Source organism: Dendrobates tinctorius, unplaced genomic scaffold, assembly GCF_039654945.1.
Source record: "Dendrobates tinctorius isolate UK_male_01 unplaced genomic scaffold, ASM3965494v1 ptg000011l, whole genome shotgun sequence".
NCBI classification, from domain to species: domain Eukaryota; kingdom Metazoa; phylum Chordata; class Amphibia; order Anura; family Dendrobatidae; genus Dendrobates; species Dendrobates tinctorius.
In genome coordinates this window covers 49,488,595-49,513,605 of record NW_027361679.1, presented here as the reverse complement: position 1 = coordinate 49,513,605, position 25,011 = coordinate 49,488,595, and the positions used below count along the sequence as shown (strand labels likewise).

Here is a 25,011-nt window from a genome sequence, read left to right as displayed (position 1 = left end):
GAGTTGCCCCCTTCCTCATGCTGACAGGTGAGAGTTTCCCCCCTTCCTCATGCTGACAGGTGAGAGTTGCCCCCTTCCTCATGCCCCCATGCTGACAGGTGAGAGTTGCCCCCTTCCTCATGCTGACAGGTGAGAGTTGCCCCCTTCCTCATGCCCCCATGCTGACAGGTGAGAGTTGCCCCCTTCCTCATGCCCCCATGCTGACAGGTGAGAGTTGCCCCCTTCCTCATGCTGACAGGTGAGAGTTGCCCCCTTCCTCATGTCCTCATGCTGACAGGTGAGAGTTGCCCCCTTCCTCATGCCCCCATGCTGACAGGTGAGAGTTGCCCCCTTCCTCATGCCCCCATGCTGACAGGTGAGCGTTGCCCCTTCCTCATGTTACTACCCTCCCAGTCCCCGGCCCCAACCTGTCCTGAGAACTACGTAACCCCACCGCCTATAAATAGAGGCAGCGGCAGTGCGGGCCGGCCATGTCTCCTCCTCTTCCTCTGTCATCATCACCTTCTCATCAGCAGAGCCCGCCTCGGCCTGTGAACGCCCCTTTTATCCCCTTAGTGTACACACACATCCTCCTCACCCTGATTATTCATCTCAATATTTATATCACTGCACTCTGCGGCCATCGCTTATAAGCCGCCGGTGACGTGAGCAACCGAGTGCGGTGTGTGGCGAGTGGCCCCGGGAGCTAGCGAGCTGAGCGCGGCCAGTTCCCGCACCTCCTGCCGCTGCCTGCATGTATTTACTGTCTAGTGGCTCCCACTTAGCTCCAAGCCGCCGCCAGCAGCAACCAGGCCCGAAAGGACAGCGACCAGAGACGCGACTGAGCCCGTGCTGTGAGGGGCTGAATGCAGGTGAGGGAGGGGGGGATGTGCTGCTTTGTCTTGGCACGCTCTTATGTATGTGCACATGTGCCCGGGCCCTACCAATTTGTACTCCCCCCTTCCCCCGGGTAAGGCCCCGCCACGCTTTACTTCCCGTGCAGAGGTGTGAATGGAGGTGAGGGCCCCGTCATTCACTGCCCACCCCCTGTCTCCATACGGCGAGCTCACTATTGTGTCCCCCTCCCCACCGCCGGAGCGTTACAGCGCCCCCTCCCCGCATAAGTTTTCTGCCTTTGTCTGCACACGTCAGTATGGCAGCCTCCATCAGGCGGCCTGTATGTGGGTCACTTTTCCCTCAGGAGCCCCCCTTTCGTGGGCGCTTTGTCTCTCTTCCCATTCTGGCCCATGCGATTAGTGGTAGCCAGACTGGGGGCTGTAATGTATGGGGGCAATACTAGGGGGTGTATGGCTACACACGGCGTATGGGCACAGGCTGGGGGCTGTAATGTATGGTGGTAATAGGGGGGTGTATGGCTACACACGGCGTATGGGCACAGGCTGGGGGCTGTAGTGTATGGTGGTAATAGGGGGGTGTATGGCTACACACGGCGTATGGGCACAGGCTGGGGGCTGTAGTGTATGGTGGTAATAGGGGGGTGTATGGCTACACACGGCATATGGGTACAGGCTGGGGGCTGTAATGTATGGTGGTAATAGGGGGGTGTATGGCTACACACGGCGTATGGGCACAGGCTGGGGGCTGTAGTGTATGGTGGTAATAGGGGGGTGTATGGCTACACACGGCGTATGGGCACAGGCTGGGGGCTGTAGTGTATGGTGGTAATAGGGGGGTGTATGGCTACACACGGCGTATGGGCACAGGCTGGGGGCTGTAATGTATGGTGGTAATATTAGGGGGGTGTATGGCTACACACGGCGTATGGGCACAGGCTGGGGGCTGTAATGTATGGTGGTAATATTAGGGGGGTGTATGGCTACACACGGCGTATGGGCACAGGCTGGGGGCTGTAATGTATGGTGGTAATATTAGGGGGGTGTATGGCTACACACGGCGTATGGGCACAGGCTGGGGGCTGTAATGTATGGTGGTAATATTAGGGGGGTGTATGGCTACACACGGCGTATGGGCACAGGCTGGGGGCTGTAGTGTATGGTGGTAATATTAGGGGGGTGTATGGCTACACACGGCGTATGGGCACAGGCTGGGGGCTGTAGTGTATGGTGGTAATATTAGGGGGGTGTATGGCTACACACGGTGTATGGGCACAGGCTGGGGGCTGTAGTGTATGGTGGTAATATTAGGGGGGTGTATGGCTACACACGGTGTATGGGCACAGGCTGGGGGCTGTAGTGTATGGTGGTAATATTAGGGGGGTGTATGGCTACACACGGTGTATGGGCACAGGCTGGGGGCTGTAGTGTATGGTGGTAATGGGTGTATGGCTACACACGGCGTATGGGCACAGGCTGGGGGCTGTAGTGTATGGTGGTAATAGGGGGGTGTATGGCTACACACGGTGTATGGGCACAGGCTGGGGGCTGTAGTGTATGGTGGTAATAGGGGGGTGTATGGCTACACACGGTGTATGGGCACAGGCTGGGGGCTGTAGTGTATGGTGGTAATAGGGGGGTGTATGGCTACACACGGTGTATGGGCACAGGCTGGGGGTTGTAATGTATGGTGGTAATAGGGGGGTGTATGGCTACACACTGTGTATGGGCACAGGCTGGGGGCTGTAGTGTATGGTGGTAATATTAGGGGGGTGTATGGCTACACACTGTGTATGGGCACAGGCTGGGGGCTGTAGTGTATGGTGGTAATATTAGGGGGGTGTATGGCTACACACGGTGTATGGGCACAGGCTGGGGGCTGTAGTGTATGGTGGTAATAGGGGGGTGTATGGCTACACACGGTGTATGGGCACAGGCTGGGGGCTGTAGTGTATGGTGGTAATGGGTGTATGGCTACACGGCGTATGGGCACAGGCTGGGGGCTGTAGTGTATGGTGGTAATAGGGGGGTGTATGGCTACACACGGTGTATGGGCACAGGCTGGGGGCTGTAGTGTATGGTGGTAATATTAGGGGGGTGTATGGCTACACACGGCGTATGGGCACAGGCTGGGGGCTGTAGTGTATGGTGGTAATAGGGGGTGTATGGCTACACACGGTGTATGGGCACAGGCTGGGGGCTGTAATGTATGGTGGTAATAGGGGGGTGTATGGCTACACACGGCGTATGGGCACAGGCTGGGGGCTGTAATGTATGGTGGTAATAGGGGGGGTGTATGGCTACACACGGCGTATGGGCACAGGCTGGGGGGCTGTAATGTATGGTGGTAATAGGGAGGTGTATGGCTACACGCGGCGTATGAACACAGGCTGCGTGCTGTAATGTATGGTGGCAATATTAAGGGGTGTATGGTTACACACGGCGTATGAACACATTCTGGGTGCTGTAATGTATGGTGGCAATATTAGGGGGGGGGTGGCTACACACGGCGTATGGGCACAAGCTGGGGTTGTTTTATATGGTGGTAATATTAGGGGGGGGTGTATGCCTACCCACGGCGTATGGACACAGGCTGGGTGCTGTAATGTATGGCAGTAATTAGGGGGTGTATGGACACAGGCAGGGGGCTGTAATGTATGGTGGTAATAGAGGGGTGTATGGCTACACACGGCGTAAGGGCACAGGCTGGGTGCTGTAATGTATGGTGGCAATATTAGAGGGGTGTATGGCCACAGGCTGGGGGTTGTAATGTATGGTGATAATATTAAGGGGGTGTATGGCTACACACGGCATATGGACACAGGCTGGGGGTTGTAATGTATGGTGGTAATATTTGGGGGGTGTATAGGTACACACGGCGTATGGACACAGGCTGGGGGTTATGTATGGTGGTAATATTAGGGGGGTGTATATCTACTCACGGTGTATGAGCACAGGCTGGGGGTTGTAATGTATGGTGGCAATATTAGGGTGGTGTATGGCTACACACGGTGTATGGACACATGCTGGTTCCGAATCTATAAAGTATACATCCATGGTAGGCTGCCGGCTATAAATCTGGGCCTTCACACTGCTGCTGATGTGTATGTTGTGCTATTATATTGTGTGCAGTATAGGCTATAATGAAGCAGCCCGTGATATAACACCAACCATCTGTATGTTGCAGCGGCATATGTGGTCGCTTTGTGAATAATGTTCACTGTGGGTTGTAATCACTACTATATGGGATTTAACTGACCATCTTGGTACATTGCAGTGGAATGTGATGCAACGTATGTAGCTGATTACCGTGCGGCACATCAGTCTATGGTGTTGCTATATGTATAACTTGCGTACTGTACATTATAACTAGTGATGAGCGAAAGTGTTATCTGATTATGCTCAGGTGCTGAGTGTCTTCAGCGTGTTTGAAAATATGTTTGCGTTCTTATGCCTTCATGTCTTGTGGCTGGACAGCTGCAACACATACAGGGACTGCCTAGCAAACAGGTAATCCCCGCATGTGTTGCGACTGTCGACCAGCTGGGAGACTCAATGTATTTCTCGAGCACACTGAAGACACTTGGTTAGCACCTGAGCATAGTCGGATAACACCTTATCTGAGGACATGCGCTCATCACTAGTTATAATCCCTATATAGGTTATTAATAACCACCTGTGTACCGCACATTACACTATGTTGTTGCCATATGTATAACTTGCATGCTATAGGTTATAATGGAGCAGCTCTTGATACAACTTGCAGCGCACATGGTATTATGTCTTTTGTATACATTAGTTTGTCAGCTACTAATAGTTTTAATGACCCCGGGCCTGTGTTTTGGTGTTATCCCTGGCTATTATGGTGCTGTATTTTGGCCAGCTATCATCCATGTTTTTAGAGATCCCCTTGTATCTGGCATTGTGTTGTGCCCCAGCTCCCATATAGTAGCAGCACTTGGTTCTTACGTTGTATTCGAGGCCTACATTCACTTCCTGGTCCTCTGAGTTGAGGCCTTTGGAAAATGCCTGAAGTGCAAATACAAAATATTTTTCTCGTGGTGATTGCGTAACATGTATGCTATTGTCTATATATAATCACATGGTGTATATGTGGGAACTGTAGGAAGGAAGAGGAGGTGGCTGAGACACAAACACACAGCCTTGGCCTAGCAAGCAAGAGAAAAACAAAACCAGCAGTGGGATTATTCAGCTAGCAGGGCACGCTTTTCTAATATTAGCCCTCACTTTATTCTCCACTGGAGGATTTAGACTTCTCGCTTCAGTTTCTTTCCCACCTTATGCATGTATCCCTATTTCTGTGGTATCACGCAGGCTGCCAGTGAGGCTTTTGCCTGTATTGATTTATTCTTTTGTAGCTAATTTTCCAATTTTTGACTTTAGAGAAGGTAGGTGTTCATATGTGGCTTTCAAAAATGATTGTTTAGTACTCTGCTCTTTCTTGCTAGATGGAGGAATGGTTGGTGTTAGAATACTAAAATGATACCATTTTGAAAGCTTGTATTGAACAAATAAACTCCTAACCTGTGTTTCAGTTTCTAAAGGCAACCGTGCTTATAATCTTGATGATAAATACTGTATTTTTCTGACTGTAAGACGCACCCCAAATTTTCAGAAGAAAAATGGAAAAAAAAATTAATGCGTCAAATGAGGGTCCGTCTTATAGTCTGAATTCAGCTTACCTGGGGGTAGGGTGTGATATGGAGTGCTGGTTGAGTGGGGTCACAGGAGGTGGTCTGGCTCATCCTTGGCTGGTGCATCAGGTTCGGTGGTGTGGGGGCTCTGCCATTTTGTGAAAGCCCCCACATATCCATCCTAGGCTGATAGGCGGCGATTTGGCAGATGATCGGTGGTGCGGGCACTCCGCCGGCATTGGTGGAAATCCCGGAACCCCCGCACATCCATCCCGGGCTGGTGTGGCACTTTTGCAGGTGATCGGCGGTGCAGGGCCTCCGCCGGCCTTTTGTGACAGGCTGGAGCCCCCGCACTTCCATTGTTGTAATGCTGAACTGAGCTCCAGGAAAATGGCCGCCGGAGGCGGCGCATGCGCAGAGTGATATCTCAGGAGATGAGATCTCGTCTCCCGAAATCTCACTATGCGCGGCCATTTTCAATTCGGCATAACAATAATGGAAGTGTGGGGGCTTCCTGTTGAGGAAGCCTTCCCTCTGTTCATGGTAGTTCTGGCCTACTGGGGTGGGCAAGTCCAAATTCCCTTCTGACTTCAGGGCAAACCCCAGGAAGATGGAAGGCTTAAAGGTTTCTTCCTGCCTGGTTAGAAATGTCAAGAAATGAATGTTTCTTAACCAGGGCTGTGGAGTCGGAGTCGGTGCTCATTTTGGTGGAGTTGGAGTCGGTATAAAATGGACCGACTCCGACTCCTAAAATATATAATAAATTGGGTACAGTAATTCAATGCAGGATGTGCAGAATATTTTTTCATAGGAGTTTGGGAAAGTTATGAAATGTCCTATAAATGGCTGTTCTATTCCTGATCTAAGGCTACATTAACACAGCGTTTTTCCTGTGTTTTTTTGAGGATACGTTTTTCAGCTGCAAAAGCTGATCATCTTTTTAAAAAAACTGCATCACCTGAAAGGTTTTTGAGCTCATAGATAATGTTTTCAATAGCGGAGCAGATTTCTAATCTGCTTTTATCTAATCTATCCATTTATCCATATCTGTCTATCCATATCGTATCTGTACCAAAAAGAATGAAAACCGGGTAGTACACCAATATATATTCTGTTCTATCTAAATATCTTGATTATTGGATCATAAAAATGATTAAATGTCTGAGGTTCACATTGTACTACAATAAATTTTTCACTTAAATATAAGCAATATGTGTGGGAGTCGGAGTTGGAGTCGGAGTCGGTGTAAGGGAAATTGAGGAGTCGGAGTCGCAGGTGAGGTTCACATTGTACTACAATAAATTTTTCACTTAAATATAAGCAATATGTGTGGGAGTTGGAGTCGGAGTCGGTGTAAGGAAATTGAGGAGTCGGAGTCGCAGGTTTGGCTTACCGACTCCACAGCCCTGTTCTTAACCCCTTTCTGTCATGTGACGTACTATCCCGTCGATGTGCCCTGGGACTTAATTCCCAGGGACGGGATAGTACGTCACAGATCAGCGGCGCCCACGTGGTGAGCGCAGCTGATTATCACCGCTGACACCCGGCACAATGTGTCAGGGGCGGTCACGGACCGCCCCCGACACATTAACCCCTTGCACATCGTGATCAAACACGATCGATTGCGGTGTACCGGGGGTTAAAGGGAAGCATCGGCAGGGAGGGGACTCCCTCCGTGCTTCCCTGAGCCCCCCACAGCAGCACAGTGTGCAGCGCTGCTGCGGGGGGCTCCATCCCTGCAGGTCCCTGAATCCAAGATGGCGACGGGGACCTTTGGGGTGCCTGCAGGGAGCTGGCTTCCTCATGCCTGCAGAGCGCAGGCAAGGAGGAAGCCTTGTGCAGTGCTTGTGACGGATCGCTGATCTATGATGTGACAGATCAGCGGTCTGTTACAGGACAGTGATGTCCCACCTGGGGCAATGTAATAAAGTTAAAAAAAAAAAAAAAGTGTAAAAATAACTTTAAAAAAAATCGCTAAATAAATTAAAAAAAAAAAAAAAAAAATTCCCTAATTCATTTTTTGTAAATAAAAAAAAAAAAGTACACATATTTGGTATGTCCGTAACGACCCGCCCTATAAAACTGTCCCATTAGTTAACCCCTTTAGCGAACCCCTTAAAAAATAAAAAACAAAGTAAAAAATGATTTATCATACCGCTGAACAAAATGTGCAATAACGCGCAATCAAAAAGAGGCATATAAATATGCACGGTACCACTGAAAACGTCATCTTGTCCCGCAAAAAACGAGCCGTCATACAGCGTCATCGGTGAAAAAAATAAGTTATAGCTCGCAGAATAAAGCGATGCAAAAATAATAATTTTTTTATATAAAATTGTTTTCATTGCATAAAAGCGCCCAAACATAAAAAAAAATGAGGTATCGCTGTAACCGTACTGACCCGAAGAATAAAACCGCCTTATCAATTTTACCGCACGCGGGGGGGTTGTTCTGGGGTTAAATACTGTAGATCAGGGTTTAAAGTTAAAATTTCTGGCAGCCTGGATCTGAATTTTTAGTCACAGAAATCTAGTCCTTGAAAGCGAAGCACCAGGCCTTAACAGGAGGTCTAGTCCTTGGTGCAGAAGTGGGTCCTTACTCAGGTTCCAGAATCAGAGAAAGGGAGAAGTATTTTACAGCCCACTTTCTTTAAAAAAAAAAAAAAAAAGGTATAATTTCCTTAGAATTATTGTGAACTTAACAGATTTAACTCGCTGTTTAACCCCTTCCCGACCTTGGATGTTCTCCGTACATCATGGAATGACTTCCCGACTTCAAATGTATGGGGTACGTCATGGCGCTTTTGCACACAAAGGAGCGGTGATCGCTGCTAGGTTTTCAGCTATCCTTGTAGCTGTCACCTGTCTCACTGCCAGGAGCGGTGCTCGTACTGCTTCTGGCAGTATAAGGGTATGTGCACACGGTGCGGATCCGCAGCAGATTTGCCTGTGCGGATCCGCTGCAGTTCCGCAAGCAATGTACAATGATCGATTTTAAAAACCGCAGTGCACAAGCTGTGGAATTGTCCACGCAGGTTTGCTGCGGTTTTAAATCCGCAGCATGTCAATTTTTTTCTGCCGATTACGCAGTGGTTTGACACCTGTTCCATTGTACAGGTGTCAAAACGCAGGGTAAACCACAGGCAAATCCGCAGGTAAAACACAGGTCATTTTACCTGCAAATCCAGGCGGAAAAATCTGCAGCACAATCCGCACCATGTGCACTCACCCTAACACCCCAAATTCTGCAATCGATATTGATGGCAGCATTTAAAAAGCAGAGCGGGGGCTCCTTCTCCCCTCCGATCGGTAGCATTACAATATCATCACGATGGTCTGATTGTTGCCATGGTGACCCTATGTCATCATGATGACATCTAGGTCATCATGATGACATCTGGGTCACCAGGCTATGGCAAGCCCCTTAGACCATGCACAGTGGTATAAGTTACCTGTCAGTGCAGCACTGACATAAAAAAGCATTGCGATGCTTTGTCAGTGATCAGAGCCTTGAAAATGAGTTCAATAGAAAGGCAAAGTAAAAACAAAATTATAAAAATATTTTAAAAAATCGTAAGATAAAAAAATGTACCCATAAATTAATGTTCTATGTAAAAAAAAAAAAGTACGTGTTTGGCTTTGGCACATCAGGAGCAACCCGCCCCATAAAACTGTCCCACTAATTTACCCCTTAGGCTGGGGTCACACTAACCGAGGCAAAATACGGTCCGTAGTTTACAGGCGTAATACGGATGAATGACCCCTAAATAGTGATCCGTATGTCATCTGTAAGCAAGGTGTGGTCGCGTATTTTGCGCATGTAAGCATCCGTATGTATGTAATCCGTATGCCATCCGTATGCTGAGATTTTCTCACCGGCTTGCAAAATGGACATATAATGGAGGCCTATGACAGGTTTTATAACACAAATGAAAGATTAGATATAGACACATAGAATGTGTGTGTATATATATATATATATATATATATATATATATATATATATATATATATATATATATATATATATATATATATATATATATTTCAGAGTATTTTCATTCCCCAACCCGACATGAAATGACACATGGTTTACATTCAGTAAACAATTTCCTTTCATGTTTTGTTTGTCTTTCATTAGTAATTAGATGAGGGTTGATGTGTAAAATTTGGGAGGTGTAGGTGTTAATTTAAGGGGTTAATTCGTTGTAAAAAAAAAGTGTAGGCTCCCGCGGTAATTTGTCAATGCGGGAGCCCACACATTTTTTTACAACAAATTAACCCCTTAAATTAATACCTACACCTCCCAAATTTTACACCTCAACCCTCATCTAATTACTAATGAAAGACATACAAAAAAAATTAAATGAAATGGCGTAGTACGCTGACAATTGCAGCATGCTGCGATTGGCACGGACCGTAGAATACAGACGAGAAATATACGGCTGATGGGAGCTGCCCCATAGAGAATCATTTGTTCGTGTGTAATGCGTGCTTTTAACGCCTCTCACTCGTCCGTTTTCCTCTCTAGTGTGACCCCGGCCTTAAGTGAACACCATAAAAAAAAAAAACTGGTGCAAAGAACAATTCTGTCTTATTTTGCCACAGAACAGAAAGTGTAATAAAACGCGATCAAAAAGACTAATGTAATGGTATCTCTGAAAGCCTCTTGTCCTGCAAAAAACAATCTGTCATACAGCTCCATCAGTAGAAAAATAAGTTGTAGCGCTCAGAGGAAAGTGGTGCAAAAATAATCCATTGTTTTTTCTAGAATAGTTTGTGTAAAAGCACCAAAACATAAATATAAATTTAGTATCGCTTTAAATCATACTGATTAAGCTGCCCTATCAATTTTACCACACGAGGGAATGGCATAATCCCCCCCCCCCCCCCCCCCCCACACCAAAAAAATAAAATACTCAATGGCTGTTTGTTTTATTCATTCTGCCTCCCAAAAATAACGGAAAGCGATAAAAAAAAAAAAGTTATGCTGCCTCAGTATAGTGAATGGATCCCTCAGGGGTTTTATCTGAATCGCGCCATTGGGAGATCTAGATGTAAACACTGATATCTGTGCTCAGCGTAGAGCGCAGGATAAATGTGATCCAAAATGTTATGAAAAATGTACTCAACAAAGCTTCAAATCCACAAAAATATCAAGTCCAGTTCTCATTTCAATGCCAGAGCACACAACCCCCCCCCCTCCCCCCAGATTTTTTTCTTACAAGCAAGAGATATATCTAGCAAATGCTGCAAACTGGCCACAGAAGGTAAATTACTTATTGTCAGCATTCTGCAGCCCAGATATGCACTGAGATTATGTGAAAAGCCCGGACAACCCCTTTAAGTAATGTTTTTGTACGTGTGGTTTTTTTTTTTTTTTTTTTTCATTAATTCCTGTGAAGCACCTGAAGAGCTAATCAAATTTTTAAAAGTGGTTTTGGACAGTTTGACTAGTCACTCTTGCCTTTATGCAGTTTTAGAATGTCAATTTTCGTTATTTTGTCATGTAGGCCCCTCAGTCACATCAAATGTGATGTGCCTAAAAAGGAAACAAATACAACTGTATTTTGTTGGAAAAATGAGAAATTGCTGATCCAACTTTTCAACCTTAGAATTTTCAAACGAAAAAGTTTAAGAAATGCAGATGTAAAGTAGACGTGGTAAATGTTAACTGTGACATAACTGTTTAAAGGCATAAAAATTTAGTAATATCAAACAAATTTTTCAGACTATCAAGCTAAGTGCACACGCTGCAGAAAATTTCTGCTCAAAAACCTGAATCCCTTCCCAGAAACCGCACCTATTTTTCTGTGGCAGTTTTTGCGCGGCTTTGATGCGTTTTTTTCCGCAGCGGTTTAAAACCGCATGGAAGAAGTCAAAACTGCGGCAAAATTAATGAGCATGCTGCGTTTTTTACTGCGATGCGGTTTTTTCATGGTAAAAAAAAGCATCAATGTGCACAAAAAGTGCAAAATGCATAGAAATGACTGGGAAGCTTATTTTTAGTGGTTTTATAGTGAAAACTGCTGTAAATACGCTGTGTGTGAACACAGCCTAAGGGTATGTGCATACGTTGCAGATTTTTCTGCGTGGATTTGGCTGAATCCGCAGGTAAAATGACCTGCGTTTTACCTGCAGATTTAGTGCAGTTTTTCTATGGATTTCCCCTGTGTTATTACACCTGCAGGTTCCTATAATGGAAGAGGTGTAAAAACTCTGCGGATTCCGCACAAACAATTGACATGCTGTGGAAAATAAACCGCAGCAAATCTGTGTGGAATTTTCCACAGCATGTGCACAGCGGATTTAGTTTCCAATAGGTTTACATGGTACTGTACACCGCTTGGAAAACTGCAGCAGATCCGCAGCCAAATCCACTGCTGATCTGCAGCCAAATCCGCAACATGTGCATATACCCTAACATGCACTTCTTTTCTCCCCCCCAAAACCTGTGTTGCGTCTTGGTGAGAATGTACTTAACGGGAGTGTGGCAGCAGCAGGATTCGGGCGATTTTGCCGGCCCTGGGATGGGAAGGGGGGGGGGGGGGGGAGGTGTTCAGTGGTTTGATGTTGCAGGGTGATCTGACTCTCATCCCTGGCTGATGTGGCAGGTTCGGTTGTGAGATCTTGGTGCTGAGACTGCAGTCTGCGCATGTGCTGCCTCCAGCAGCCTTTTTCCTGGAGGCCACCGCATTGCAGCAATGGATGTGCAGGGGCTCCTGGATTTCACAAAATCTTGGCGGTACCACCGAAACTGCTGCACCAGCTTGGGATTAGAGTCGGATCATTGCTGGACCACCAAACACCTCTGACCCTGCCAATCAGCTGTTGTTGGTGTCTGTGCCAGCTGGAAGTACTCACTTGCTGAGCTACTCCTACTTGTGGTGGCTGCCTCCAGGTACTACATATCTTCCTCCAATTGATTTGTATAGAAGGAGCATGTGCACGATCATGCTGCAGCCACTACAAGTAGACAGAGCTCCGCGAGGAAGTACTTGTGGCCACTGTAGACTACAATAACGGCTGATTCATTCATAGGGTGACATTTTTAAAGGGTCTTTTACAGTCCTCCAGCTGCAGTTTGAACACCCCTCCCAAGCTGCCAATTAACTAGCAACACTCGATCTGGTGAATTATTTTGCGCAGAGCAAAAGAACCTTCTTGGTGGTGCATCATACAGCACAAACAGGAGTTGCACTGCTGATAACCATGACTGCCTATGTGAACTGAGTGATCTAGCATATATCTACTGTGCTCTGCCTCTGGGCTATTAGACGACTGGTAAACGTTTACCAATCTGCAAACATATTGTGGCTGGTCAGTCCTTGGAACCAGACCTTTGGTTTAGACAGTTTACTCCGGTGGTTCATGCTGGATGCACATTAAGAGGCTTTGCCTAACTTTAGTTCCTGTACTCTTAGGGTCTCACTTCACTTGGCGACACACCAGCGATCCCGACAACGATACAACCTGGTAGGGATCGCTGGTGCGTCACTAAATGATCGCTAGTAAGTTGCCAAACAGTCAGATCTCTTCAGTAACGCAGCAACCATCCAGTGATCCTCGGCGGCAAACACAGCAATGCGTGCAGGCCAGCAGGATGCCGACGATGAAAAAATGGCCCTGGACACTCGCGCACGATCAGTGATACCAGTGGGGCGAGGTCGCTGCGTGTCACGTGTAGCGAGATCGCTGTTGCGTCACAAAATCGGTGACGCATTAGTGATCTCTCTGTGACAAGGGGGTTTTAGGGTATGTTTTCACATTCAGTATTGGCAGCACTTTGGGCGGAGCTCCGCCCAAAGCGCTGCCATCTTGTGTACACATGGTGATTCCACATGTGTTCATTGAACTGTGCGGAATCACCGCATCCCATACATAGACTGTGATATTTATCTTGCAGAGACTGAGCGTCTCCACAAGATAAATTGACATGCGGCGGTTTAGAAAGATGCGCTGCATGTGTGTATATGCAGGGAAGCTAGAGGCGTCCCTGCACGCATAGTAGAGATGGTATTTCGTAAAATCCCCTCCACTAAGGTGTAGCAGCTGGGCACTGCGGATTGGACGTTGCGGCTGTATGCAGCGTCCAGTCCGCAGCATTTACTGACCGTGGAAACATACCTTGAGTCTTTAACCCTTTCGCGCCGGAGCCCATTTTCATTTTTGCATTAGTTTTTTTTCCATTCTTCCCAGAGCCATAACTTTTTTTATTTTTTTTTATCAATACGGTCGTGTGAGGGCTTTTTTGTTTGCGGGACAAGTTGTACTTTTGAACGACACCATTGGTTTTACCATGTCGTGTACTCAAAAACAGAAAAAAAAATTCCAAGTGCGGTAAAATTGCAAAAAAAGTGCAATCCCACACTTGTTTTGCTTGGCTTTTTTGTTAGGTTCACTAAATAAATGCTAAAACTGTCCTGCCATTGAGTCTCCAGGTCATTATGAGTTCATAGACACCAAACATGTCTAGGTTCTTTTTTTTTTTTTATCTAAGGCCTGTTTCACACTTCCGTTTTTTCAAATCCGTCAAAATCCGTTGTTTTCCGTCAAAAAACGGATCCTCCATTTTTTGCAGGATCCGTTTTTTTTGTCCCATAGACTTCCATTACGGTTACCGCGGATCCGTCAAAAACGGATCCGTTTTTTAAAAACGGATCCGTTGGCATCCGTTTCCGTCAAAAAAACGGAAACTGATCCCGGGAACAAGACTGCTTAGTGCAGTCGAAACACGTCGACTGGGTCATGTCGACCATGAAAGTGTTCTTTTGTACCCACTATATTTTATTTTCTTTTGAAAATTAAAAGGAAAGAAAAATCCAGTCCTGTTGAGCTGGACTCTAATAAAAATATATATTTTATTTAATATATTTTTTTTTTATATTCTTTATATATTATATTCTGCCGGGAAGATATACCATATTTTTCGGACTATAAGATGCACTCAGGTTTTAGAGGTGGAAAAAGGGGAAAATATATTTGAAGCAAAAAAGCGACAAAATATGTAATAACATGGTATTATATAGTAGTATGTTATTATGTTGGAAGCTATGGGTAGAAGATGGTGCTGTTGATCAATGTGGTGTGAAGATGTTGGATGGTCAGAATAAGAATAGGGGCACAGGGCTTATATTTAAAGCACCACTCCAGCACTGAAAAATAACACTGTTGTGCTGCCGTAAGATCCCATGGGAGAACTATAACTCCAAGCATGTCCTGCAGATCCTATGGCATGCTGGGAGTTGTAGTTCACCACAGGAGTGGCAGTGTGCTTTATGTGCTGTAATTACTAACCTTTTAAATATGTATATTTATTTATTTATTTTTTTTTTGTGTGCAGGTCAGCCAGCCACGCTGTGGTGGGGTAATGGACATTCACATGACTGCTCTCCCTCTTATGACCTCACCACATATCATGTAAAAGGAAGCTGCACTGTTTCTAGTGCAGTGTCTGCAGGACCTGTGATAACATCATGAAGAGGCAGGGCTTCGTGCAGTCATGTGATGCTCCAGTCCGCCCTCTTCATGACCTCAGCACAGGTCCTCCACAGGAGCATTCAGCATGGCATCAGCACAGCCCCCAGGCTGTGCTGTCAGGTATGCGGGGATTCCCTGTGACACTCTGCTCCTGCTGCCTCCTTCTCCTTCGGCCACAGATCTCCCCAGACGCTGCAGGAATCTGGGCAGGGAAACCATGTGGGTCTGGTGTTTAAGTGAAGGAATATTCATTTGCTGCTCAGCGCTGACAGGTGGTTGGGGAAGCGGCTAATGAATATTCACTTTAAGTATCGGGACCATGTGGTTTCCCCAGCTCTAGATTCCTGCAGCGGGAACATTTTCCTGCCTCCTGCGATTCCACTCTGCTGCTGCCCCCTCCCCACGTGCTACATTCCAACCAGAAGACACACCCCACAATTTTCCTCCCAAATTTGGAGGAAAAAGTGTCTTGGGGCCAAAGCTCTGCTATATCTGTAGCTCGGCTACATCTGGATGCCTTTTGCTGAACTGTGGCATTATGCCACCACTCAACCTGACATCCGGACAGTGAAGCTTGTAGGTGATCACCAGAGATGACAGTCCACAGCTGTCACGTGCACGGCGGTTCTCAGCTCATTGCAAGAACTGCAGTGGGCGCAATCTTCCAGCTGTGGCACAAGGAACTCATTTAAGTTAGTGCACATGCATAGTAGGCTGCAATACCTCACTTAATACACACGCTACTATAAAGATAATACCGCATCTAATTAAATCCTATGGGTAATTTACGCTGTGGAGACTGGAAAGATGCGCTGCATGTCATTTTACACAGGGATGCTGTGGGCGGCTCTGAACGCATGGTGGACATGGAATTTCTTGAAATCCCATCCACTATACTGTAACATCTGGCTGCTGCGGGTTTGATGCTACGGATGTACACCGCGTCAAACTGCAGCGTTTACTGACCGTGGGAACATACCCTTACAAGAACCAGTCATCAGGATTTGACACATGGCTGTAATTACACTGTGATGTTAAAAAGATATTTTTATTTGTTTTGTAATTTTTTTGAATCAGCAGTGTAAGGCTTCTTTCAGACTTGAGTTATGAGGTGCAGGGCTGCTGCTAAGCTCCTCCCCCGGCCACGCCTCCTCCGGTCAGCTCCTATGGGCGCATGACGCTGCATGCGACCGGCGTACCCTATTTTTCACGTTGGGTACGCTGGCCGTGTGCTGGTCTGCTTTTGCTGGGCGCACAAAAATGCAATACATTGCGTTTGGCGCACGTGGGCACAGTGCCAAAAGGTAGCATGCGCCGGCCAAAGCAGACCAGCGCATGGCCAGCGTACCCAACGCGAAATATAGGGTACACCGGCCGCATGCAGTGTCATGCGCCCATAGGAGGAGCTGACGGGAGGAGGCGCGGCCAGGGGTGGAGCTTAGCAGCAGCCCTGTACTGCGCCTAATAACGCAAGTCTGAAAGTAGCCTAAGTCTTATGCCAATGAGGCTGGAAGTTGCACTTTGGGTTTTGTCCTGCTAGTCTGGGTATCATGCACCCCCTGGCCCAACTCCAGCTTATGCATTGACAGTTCATGGCCATTTCAGTAACCTGCCTCCTGTGGCTGAAAGTTTGTGCAGGTGCTAGAATTGTCAGGGTTGATGAATGGGCAGATCAGTTTTTCAGCTTAATGACATCATTTTCAAGTTACTTTGTAGGCCCCCTCGGCAGTGGCTGCAACTGCATGAGGTTTTCAGCCAGACTGGACAGTGACCTGTCAGCATAGCTCCATAAGTGTCATTTTTTTGTCATTAAGGGTATATGCACTGTTAAGCTGTTTTCTAGTGAGTTTTAGGTCACCTGTAGCAGTTTACTCAGATTATTGGCAACCTGGGAATTGTTCAGCTTTTGTCATTGCATCATAACATGCTTCCATCTGATGTATGCTGATTAGATCATGGTGACTGGTATGAGCATGTTTACACAAATGGGATGTATGATTCCTTTAGAACTTTAACCCCTTAACTCCGAAGCTTTTTTCGGTTTTGCATTTTCGTTTTTCGCTCCCCTCCTTCAGAGCCATAACTTTTTTTTTTTTTTTTAATTTTTCCATCAATATGGCCATGCAGGACGAGTTGTACTTTTGAACGACACCATTGGGTTCTAACATGTCCTGTACTAGAAAACTGGGGAAAAAAAATCCACGTGAAATTGCAAAGAAAAGTGCAATCCCACTTTTTTTTTTTTTTTTTTTTTTTTTTTGGTTGTCATTTTTCTAGGTTCCCTAAATGCTAAAACTGAGCCGTCATTATGAGTTCATAGACGCCAAACATATCTAAGTGGTGGAAAAAAATCCAAACTTTGGTCGAGGGCATATTTTGTGTGCTGAGTTGACGTTTTTAACCCCTTAGTGACATGGCGCCCTACTAGTATGGTGCCGCGGTGATCACATGCGGGTGTCAGCTGTATGTGACAGCTGACGCCCCGCAGCAATGCCCACAATGTGGTCATTTAACCCCTCTGATGCAGCTGTCAGTAGTGACAGCGGCATAGAGAAGCATCGCAATTGTTCCTGTGGTCTCAACTCTCAATGGAGACCCCCCGGCTCCAATGTGGCCAGCAGGGAGATGGCTTGCAAGTGCCTGCTGAGAACAGGCACTCGTATGCTTCCTTCCCTGCCTGTCAGATCCTGATCTAAGGGCCCATCACACACAGCGAGATCGCTGATTTTGTGACGCAACAGCGATCTCGCTGTATGTGACATGCATCTGCGACCGGCCCCCCTGCCGGGTATCGCTGATCATGCAGGAGTGTCCTGGGCCATTTTTTGATCATTGGTCTCCTGCTGGCCAGCACGCATCGCTGCATGTGGCAGTGGGAGACCAACGATCAGCGAGCTCCCAACGCTGTAAGCAGACAGTGGGAGCTGGTATCCAAAGTAAATATCAGGTAACTAAGCATGCGCGTCACTTAGTTACCCGCTGTGTACCTTGGATACTTGCGTGCTCGCGCTGGGAGCTGGTATCCAAGGTACGCAGCCGGTAACTAAGTGGCGCGCGCTTTGTTACCCGATATTTACCTTGGATACCAGCATCCTCACTGGTCCTGATCGCTGGTGTCTGCCTGTTTGACAGCTCACCAGCGATCATGTAGCGAGGCACCAGCGATCCTGACAAGGTCGTATTGTCGGGAACGCTGGTGCATCGTTTAGTGTGACTGCACCCAAACACTCTGCTGTGCAAAGTGTCAGATCAGCGATCTGACATGATAGTGTTGTCCCATACTGGGATTATGTAATCAAGTGAAAAAAAAATTAGAATGTGTAAAAATTTCAAAAAAATCCCCAAATTTTTTTCCAATTAATCCATTTATGGAAATAAAGTACTTGTTTGGTATCACTGCGTCCGTAGCGACCTGCTCTATAAAACGGTCCCACTAGTTAACCCCTTCAGTGAATGCCGTAAAAAACGAGGCAAAAGACAATGCTTTATCATACTGCCGAACAAAGTGCAATAAAACATGATCAGAAAGATGGATGTTAAATAAAAATGGTACCGCTGAAAACGTCATCTTGTCTCGCAAAAAACAAGCCGCCATACAGCGTCATCAGAAAAAAATAAGTTATAGCTCTCAGAATAAAGCGATGCAACAATTTTTTTCTATAAAACGGCTTTTGTGTAAAAGCACCAAAACATGGAAAAGATAAGAGGTATCGCTGTAATCGTACTGACCCGAAGAATAAAGCTGCCTTATCAATTTTACCACATGCAGAACGGTATAAAAAAATTCTAAAGCCATTCCTGGTTTTTGTTCATCCTGGCTCCCAAAAATCGGAATTGAAAGCGATCAAAAAATGTGACCGAAAGTGGTACTAATAAAAGTCAGCTCGCCCCACAAAAAACAATCCTTCACATGACTCTGTGGGACGAAATACAAAAAAAAAAAAATTACAGCTCTCAAAATATTGTGATGCAAAAACTTTTTTGCAATAAAAAGAGTCTTAGTGTATCAAACACAAACCCACTATAAATCTGGTATCACTGTAATATCACCGACCCGAAGAATATAGCCGCCTAACCACTTAGGCTATGTACCCACATATACAGAAAATTCCTGAAAAAAAAAACGGACTCCTTCCCAGAAAACGCACGATTTTTATGTTGTGGTTTTTTTTTTTTTGTAGTGTCCCCGTCTCATAGAATATAGTTAGAAATGCGGATTTTTCTGCAAAATTATAATGAGCTTGCTGCGTTTTTTACCGTGATGCGTTTTTTCGCGGAAAAAAAGCGCATCAATATGCACAAAGTGCAGAATTCATTCAAATGAATGGGATGCTTCTTGTAAGTGTTTAAGAGTTTTTGCCACTTGCGTGTGCGCACACATGAGAAACGGCATAAAAAAAAATTAAACCAAATCTTCACGTGCTGTGTATTTTTTATTTTTTTTATTTTTTGTTTTGTTTTTTTCCCCCCCCCCCATTCTGCCTCCCAAAGATCGCAGTAAGGCTTGGCGCACATTTATCCTGCGCTCTGTGGCTTCTCTGTTTCTGTGTAAATCTCTAAAATACGTGATTGAGGCAGATGGAGGCACTGTGGGTGTCATAGGACCTGTGATCCGGTAGTGTCCATCTTTTTAGGATTGCATAAAAGCGCTGTCTGCCACAGTTTCATGCACTTCTGAACTAAAAAGGAAATCGTGAAACAGAGGCCAGACTGAGTCCAGAGTAAAACACTGCTGCCTCATTCTGGTTAATGTATCCATTGGGGGTTTCATCTGAATCTTGTCGCAGCGATTTTTAGATGAAAACCGCAAAGTAAGTGATCAGTGTAGCGTGCTGGATAAATGTGATCCCAAACATTATGTAAAATGTTTCCAATAAAAGCTTCCACTCAATCCAGAAATAAATCCCCACTCTGGTCTGTCATCTGTTAACCAGGGCTGTGGAGTCGGTAAGCCAAACCTGCGACTCCGACTCCTCAATTTCCCTTACTCCGACTCCACGACTCCGACTCCGACACATATTGCTTATATTTAAGTGAAAAATTTATTGTAGTACAATGTGAACCTCAGACATTTAATCATTTTTATGATCCCATAATCAAGATATTTAGATAGAACAGAATATATATTGGTGTACTACCCGGTTTTCATTCTTTTTGGTACAGATACGATATGGATAGACAGATATGGATAAATGGATAGATAGAGCAGATTTCTAATCTGCTTTTGCTATTGAAAACATTATCTATGAGCTCAAAAACCTTTCAGGTGATGTGGTTTTTTAAAAAGATGATCCGCTTTTGCAGCTGAAAAAAGTATCCTCAAAAAACACAGGAAAAACGCTGTGTGTGAATGTAGCCTTAGATCAGGAATAGAACAGCCATTTATAGGACATTTCATAACTTTCCCAAATTCCTATGAAAAAATATTCAGCACATTCTGCATTGAATTACTGTACCCAATTTATTATATATTTTAGGAGTCGGAGTTGGTCCATTTTATACCGACTCCGACTCCACCAAAATGAGCACCGACACTCCGACTCCACGACTCCGACTCCGACTCCACAGCCCTGCTGTTAACGGAAATATAGGGGCTTCCACGTTACTGGTAGTACAAAGGCTCTGGAAAAGTAAAATGGCTCTTCATCCGCCAAAAGAAATTAACCAAATTCTCTGCTCCCAAATCCAAATGCCCCCCTCCTCCTAACTGAACCCCAGTGTGCCTAAACATTTAGCGCCCACATGTTTGGCATCTCCATAGTGACGAGAGCCCACCTAATTTACAGGTCCGTGTCTCCAGAAGCACGAGCTGGGCACTACAGCGTTCTGGTCACTATAATGGCAGTTTGCAATTTTCACTCAGCAACATCCACTGCTACCTGTTTCTGGAAAGCACCCATGGAGTCAAAATCGTCTCTACATCTCAAAAGTAGTTTTCAAGAACATATGGGGGTGTCTGTGTGACCTCAGGAGAAATTGCAAAACAAACTTTTGGGGTCAATTTTCTACTTTTGCCCTTGTGGAAATACAAAATTTATAGTTAAAGATTTTTGTGGGAAAAATGTTTTGTTTTTTTTTTTTTTTTTTTGTTTACTTTAGAAACTTCTTTGAAGCACCTGTGGGTTCAAGGTGCTCAATTCACATCTAGATAAGTTACATTCAAAAAATAAAATGGCGCTCCTTCCCTTCCAAGGACTGCCATGTGCCCAAACAGTGATTTCCCGCACATATGGGGTATCTGCATGCTCATGGGAAAGTGCACAACAAAATGTATGGTCCATTTTCTCTTGTTACCCTTGCGAAAGTACAAAAAATTTCATTTAGACTTTTTTTTTTTTTACGTGTTTTTCTTTCGACATTCCAAAAATCCTGTGAAGCACCTGAAGGGTTACTATACTTCTTGAATGTGGTTTTGAGCAGGGTGGATTGATTTAAATCACGCCGATTTAAATCATGATTTAAATCACGATTTAAATCAAAAGATTTTTTTTTAATATAAATCGGATCGATTTAAATCATGATTTTAATCATGATTTAAATCACTGATTTAAATCAAAAGGTTTTTTTTTTAATATAAATCACGATTAAAATGAGAAGTGAGAGCAGTGTGCATGTGCGCCCATAGTTACACGGACGAAACTAGGGGCAACAATCTAACGCCAGGGTGAGGGGGGGACCCCAAAGTAAGTAAAAATCTTTTTTGTTTTACTATATGGCAATAGGTAGGTGTTTAAAAGCAGCATGTCTTAATTGTATAAACTATTAATAGCCTCCACATTTTGTTCATACTGCCCCTTTAATTCCACACTTCTAGCTTGGTTTCAGTTTTGGTTTAGTTTCTTTTTCCCTGCATTCAGTTGACATGCCCAAACTTGTTGGATAGTCAGCAGTACTTGGCTCAGGCTGTAGTAACATCAGCAGTGCTTGGCTCAGGCTGTAGTAACAATCAAACTTCATAAGTGATCTGTGTGAGCCATGGCAGCAGGTCGTAAGAGAGACCCTATTTGGGTTCATTTTGTTGAGATGCCAGCAGCAGATCTTGGAAAGAAAGGTGCAAGAGCAAAGTGCAAATACTGTCAAAAGGATATCCAAGGACTTGTTTGCCGTTTGAAATCACATTATGAAAACTGCAACCAGAAGGGAAATGAAGATGTTGATAGTGATACAACTAATGTCAATGAACCCCCACAGCTTCTTATGCACCAGGAGCCTAGTACTAGTGGTAAGTCTGGCAATTAATTTACAACCTATTTTTTTAACAGACATTTTACTGGGATGGTTAAAGTCTATGAAAAGAAAAATTTCTAGCACTGGTAGTTCTGGAGTATAGAATTTAAATTTATGTTAAGGCAATATTTCACAGAAAATTAACGCTAAAGGACATGTGCACCTTTATTTTTTTTAAGGTGCACATGTCCTCCCCCCGCAGCGCTCTTACCTCCGATCCCCGCAGCGCTGAGATCCGTGGCTTCGTTTTGACCGTCCGCCTCCCGTCCTCCGGTTGCGGCCTACTCGCAGTGATCCAGCGGCGTGACGTCAGCGGGCCGCACGCTCCATTGAAATGAATGGAGGCGCGCTCGCGGACGGGCAGAACGAAGCCACGGATCCCCGCAGCGCTGACATCGGAGGTAAGAGCTGCGGGGGGAGGACATGTGCACACTGTGACTGGCTGCACCTTAAAAAATAAAGGTGCACATGTCCTTTAAGTAAAAATAAAGTGTGTATACGCTTATTTTTTTTTTTATTGTAGGCTGCAATTCACTTTTGAAGTCTGCCAATTTGACCATTTTAAAAAAAAAAACATTTTTAAAACTTTTGTGACATAATTTTTTTCAGTTGCTGAGGCTCTGATATTAGTTAACAGTATTACAGCAACCTCACCGGAAAACTTGAGTAGCATAACTTTTGAGACAGCCCTTATAGGACGAGGACCATTACATTGTTCAAAAAGTTTGTTTCAATATTTTCGTTATATTTCTTCAAATACGCAGTCGATTTATATTTTTAATTTCTGTGCTTTCAGGGTCAAATATGGCTTGTGCTGCAAGTGACAATCAATATCTGGGTACAACTTCAACAAAGCAGCCCAAAAAAAAACTTTGCGTGCAAAGTGTAGAAAAATTCATCTTAAAGACTACGACGAGCCAGAAAGAACATTTTGATGAATTAATTGCTAAATTCATATTTGCAACCAATTCTTCTTTCCGACTAGTTGAGCACCCATTGTTTGTACAAATGATCGAAGGAATTAGACCAGGCTACAAACCACCAAGTAGATTTGATATCTCAGGAAAACATCTTCAGGCTGTATACGACATAGAAAGAGCGGCTTGTACAAAATATTTGAAAGACAAGGTTGTTAACATGAGCTTGGATGGTTGGAGCAACATCCACAACGACCCCATAATTTGCACTTGTGTCACAACAGAAGATGGTGAAACTTACCTTACAGACACAATCGACACATCTGGAAATTCACATACTGCTGAATATTTACTTGAAATTGCTAAGAACTCAATTCACCAATGCCAAGAACAGTTTGGATGTAAAGTAAGGAGCTTAGTTACTGATAACGCAAGCAATGTGGCAAAAATGCGAGCGGAACTGGCACAGGATGACACAAATGTCATTACATACGGTTGTTCTGCCCATTTGTTGCATCTTTTGGCAAAAGACCTGCATATTTTGGGTGTCAAGGAACATGTTGTAGAAATTGTTAAATATTTCCGCAATAATCATTTTGCACATGCAACCTACAAGGAAATGGGAGGACTGAAGTTGGTTCTACCACAAGATGTTAGATGGAATACCTTGGCTGACTGCTTGGAACTGTTTATTAACAACTGGTCAAAATTACTGTCCATTTGCGAAACACATCGGGATAAAATTGATGCTAATATACGAAGCAAAGTATTAAATCTTGGTGTGAAGAGAAATGCCGAGGACCTTTTGGAAAGGTTAAAGCCAATATCGATTGCGTTGGTTAAAATGCAGAAAGATACTGCAACCATAGCTGATGCCACAGAAGTTTGGAAAGATTTAGAAGGTTCTCTAGATCTCTTGAACCTCTCAAACAATGTAAAGGTTGCAATACAGCACCGCAAGGACCAAGCATTAAAAGAAGAACACTATTTAGCCAATATCTTGCATCCCATCTACAGAGGGAAAAAATTATCTGAGGCGGAAATCAACTCTGCAATGGAGTGGCTCGCCAATACTAACCATGACATTGTGGCAACTGTGCTGAAATTGAAGTGTGAATCTGCACCATTTCAAAAATACATGTTTGCAGATAACGTCGTTAATGAACTAAAACCACTGGACTGGTGGAAGTCGCAATCACTTGTTCTTCCAGCAAAGATAATAAATCTAGCTACTCAGCTACTGACTGCATCGGCTTCATCCGCAGGAGTAGAGAGATTGTTTTCTTCATTTGGTTTTGTGCACACAACAGACACAGTCCGAAACCGCTTAGGAACTGCTAAAGCAGGACAACTGGTTTTCCTATTAAAAGTCCTAAATAAACAGTAGGCTTAAAGGACTGATGTATTCACTGAAGATGTTTGCTTACTTCAAACGTTAGAGATAGGCTATTGTTAAAAAGTACTTACTCTCTGTAGTTCAATTCTGAGTGTTTAATAGTGCAAATAAAAATTATTAGGTTTCATAATCAACTGTTTTAATATTTTTGTTTGTGTAAAACAATTAGATTTGCAAAAAGACAAAGTTTTGCTTGTGTACAACTTGATTAAAAAATCTGATTTAAATCAAATGATTTAAATCAAAAAAATCTGATTTAAATCAAAAAAATCTGATTTTTTTGATTTTTTTTTTTAAAAAATCAAGATTTTTATCCACCCTGGTTTTGAGTGCCTTGAGGGGTGTAGTGTGTCACTTTTGGTCATATAGACCCCTCAAAGTCAAAGTGCGAGGTGGTCCCTGAAAAAAAAATGGTTTTGCAAATTTTGTTATAAAAATGAGAAATCACTGGTCAACTTTTAACCCTTATAACTTCCTAACAAAAAAATGATTTCTCCAATTGTG

The 25,011-nt window shown here is 44.6% G+C and overlaps 1 protein-coding gene across 2 annotated transcripts in view; it reads left to right on the top strand.

Annotated features, from left to right (window-relative positions):
• The first annotated feature begins 485 nt into the window (after window positions 1–485).
• CNOT6L (CCR4-NOT transcription complex subunit 6 like) overlaps window positions 486–25,011 on the top strand; it is a 100,404-nt gene continuing 75,878 nt past the window's right edge. The window contains exon 1 of one of the 2 annotated variants that reach the window (XM_073542088.1): window positions 486–851. The gene's annotated coding sequence lies outside the window, so the exon portion shown is untranslated. The remainder of the gene's footprint in view (window positions 852–25,011) is intronic. The other variant, XM_073542080.1, reaches the window with a different exon arrangement.